This window comes from Meles meles, chromosome 3, assembly GCF_922984935.1.
Source record: "Meles meles chromosome 3, mMelMel3.1 paternal haplotype, whole genome shotgun sequence".
NCBI classification, from domain to species: Eukaryota; Metazoa; Chordata; class Mammalia; order Carnivora; family Mustelidae; genus Meles; species Meles meles.
This window is the reverse complement of record NC_060068.1, coordinates 15401302-15404532: the sequence shown is the minus strand read 5'-3', so window position 1 is coordinate 15404532 and position 3231 is coordinate 15401302. Positions and strand designations below refer to the sequence as shown.

Genomic DNA, 3231 nt, shown 5'->3' with positions numbered 1-3231 from the left:
AGCCTTATTTGGATTCAGAATGCATCATAAGATTAGATGTAGGCTCCTTATCAACTGGAATGTACATAGGTCTCATTCCAAGGTGTATGCCTGAGGCAAGGAAAACACCCAATATTTGTAGAATTAGATTAAATAATGTTCAAAATGACATATCAATCCATTTAAACATGTTAAGTAGTTCAAAATCATCTAGTCAACATGTTTCTACCCTGTAATAACTCTTTTTTTAAAAGACTTTTTATTTATTTATTTGACAGACAGAGATCACAAGTAGGGAGAGAGGTAGGCAGAGAGAGAGGAAGGGAAGCAGGCTCCCCACTGAGCAGAGAGCCCAATGTGGGGCTCGATCCCAGGACCCTGGAATCATGACCTGAGCTGAAAGCAGAGGCTTTAACCCACTGAGCCACCCAGGTGCCCTCTAATAACTCTTTATGGAACTGTTGTGTTGACATGACATTATACAAGTCAGCAACTTTTCAACCACACTGATCACCTGAGACTACATTTGAAGTACTACATTTATTATTAAAAAGTAGTACATTTATTATAATAAAGCTGACACTAGGGGCGCCTGGGTGGCTCAGTGGATTAAGCCACTGCCTTCGGCTCAGGTCATGATCTCAGGGTCCTGGGATCGAGCCCCGCATCGGGCTCTCTGCTCCGCAGGGAGCCTGCTTCCTCCTCTCTCTCTGCCTGCCTCTCTGCATACTTGTGATCTCTCTCTCTGTCAAATAAATAAATAAAAAAAATAAAAAATAAAAAAATAAAGCTGACACTATGACTAAATGCTTGTGTACCCTAAAATTCATATGTTGGAGCCCCAAATCCCTCAATATGATATAATTTAGAGACTGAGTCTTTGAGAAGTAATTGCATTTGAATAACTTCATGAAGGTGAATCCCTCATGATGACATCGGTATACCTATTAGGGGATGAGGGGCCCAGAGACATTTAATTATGTGACTGGAAAACAGTTCCAATGGTTCCTGCCCAATTAAACCTGAAATTCTAAGAAGGCTCTCAAATCTGATCTTTGATCTTTTTTCACCTGCTTTCTCTCTTTCTTAGTCATCAAAAAAAAATAAAAAGTAGAAAAACCTAACATGTAGAGTTCTGTAGATTTTTTTTATCTCATGATTGTCCTCAGAACCAATGCAAAGACAATTCCTGGACAGTAAGAATCAATAAGAACACAATTACCAGGCCATTTTTTTCTACTTCAAATATTAACTAAAAAGTACTTGAGAATTGGGATAAGAAATAAGAATTCAAGGACATAGCAGGTTTTAATCCTCGATTTTTTTTTTTTTCAGGTGAAATCAGGCCTTTATTTCAACAGTACAAACTCCGTTTATTTGTGTGTAAAGTGCCAGTTTTATATACAAATCAGTAAGTAAACTTTAATATCTGCTTTGAAGCACCGAGACTGAAGCCTCCGGAGGACCTCGGAGTAACTGACCCATCCTGCGGGGTCTGACTCACTCCAGGGCCCCGAACTTTGGGCCCCGACTGCCGCCGGGAGCCACGGTGCACTCACGGATGGCAGCCTGCCTGCAAACGCCAAACACGGCCACGGTCTTTCCTACCAATCCGAGTAGCTTCTGTCTAAGCTGCTTTCTAGGTGAGATGACTAGCATCACTAATCAACAGGCTTGCCTATGAGGTAGCTACACAGTTTTAACAATACTATTGATGAACATTATGGATAATTCATGGTGTAGCCGGTTTGATACACTTCAAGTGGCTGATTTTTTTTTTTTTTATGAGAAAGGGGGGTGGGGTGTCAGCAAAATAAGAGCACATCTTCATTCACTTAGAAGTCAGCATCCAAGGTAAAAGAATTCTCTGTTGGACTGGACATCACTCCCATCCTCTGATACTCACCTACTCTTGTCAAAGAAGTTAGTCTTCCCTTCCAGTGAAATATTCTCCATAAAGTCAAATGGATTTTCTACTCGGAAAACCTTGCCAAAACCCAGCTCCAGCATAAGCTGGTCTGCCACGAACTCAATGTACTGCTTCATTAACATGCAGTTCATCCCAATGAGCTCACAGGCAGGGCCTCCGTGAGGAACTCCTGCTTTATCCGAATGGCATTGATGATTATTTCTCTCACTCTCTGCTTGGAAGGTTTATGGACCAGGTGTCTGAACATCAGGCAGGCAAAGTCACAGTGTAAACCCTCATCTCTGCTGATAAGTTCATTGGAAAACGTGAGGCCAGGCATCAGGCCATGTATCTTGAGCCAGAATATTGACGCAAAAGAACCCGTGAAGAAGATTCCTTCCACAGTGGCGAAGGCCACAACCCATTTTCCATAGGTTGCCTCTTTGTCCCCAATCCAATGCAAGGCCCAATCTGCCTTCTTCTTTACACCAGGCATTGTCTTGATGGCGTTGAAGAGAAATTTCCTTTCTTTGGAATCTTCAATGTAAGTGTCAATGAGGAGACTGTACATCTTGGAATGGATGTTTTCCATGGCAATTTGGAAGCCACAGAAACAGCGGGCTTCTGTGATCTGAACTTCTGGGCTAAAGCGCTCCACCAAGTTTTCATTGACTATGCCATCACTGGCGGCAAAGAAAGCCAGAACATGGGATATAAAGTATCTCTCCTCAGGCTTCAGGGAGTCCCAGTGCTCAGTGTCCTTGGAGAGATCCACCTCTTCGGTGGTCCAAAAGGAAGCCGCAGCTTTCTTACACATCTGCCAAATATCATGGTCCTCAATAGGGAAGATGACAAAGCGACGAGGGTTTTCTCGCAGCAGTGGCTTGTCCTCCATGCTGGGGCCAAGTACCTCAGTTTTCGGCTCTGCGGGCTCCTGGAAGATCCTCCTGGCGGTCTTGCTGGCCAGAACGCGGGTCCCGCTAAGACTCGGGGGCATGTTCTCCTTGTCCGCCAGGCTGAGCCCCTTGAGGGGCGAGAGCTGGAGCTGCTGCTGCTGCTGCTAGGGGTCCATGATGGTGGTGAGCGGGACAGGGACGGAGAGCATGGCGGTCGCGAGGCGGGACGGCAGGTGAGGCGGCCCGCGGGTCCTGGGCTAATCCTCGATTTTTAATCTATATGAGGTAAAGAACCTTAAATATATGAAACAACTAGACAAAAGTCTCTAGTTCTCTGACAGAGTGTTAAGTGGTAGAGTGTTAGACATCCTGTAACTATTCAGAAGAGGAAAAGAGAAATGTCTCATAAGGCTGTGTTGGTATTAAGTACCACATGAAAGACTACAT

General features: G+C 44.2%; 1 pseudogene; it reads right to left on the bottom strand.

Moving 5' to 3' along the window:
• Window positions 1-1814: 1814 nt before the first annotated feature.
• On the bottom strand, window positions 1815-2996 carry LOC123938962 (annotated as a pseudogene).
• Between the last annotated feature and the right edge of the window lie 235 nt (window positions 2997-3231).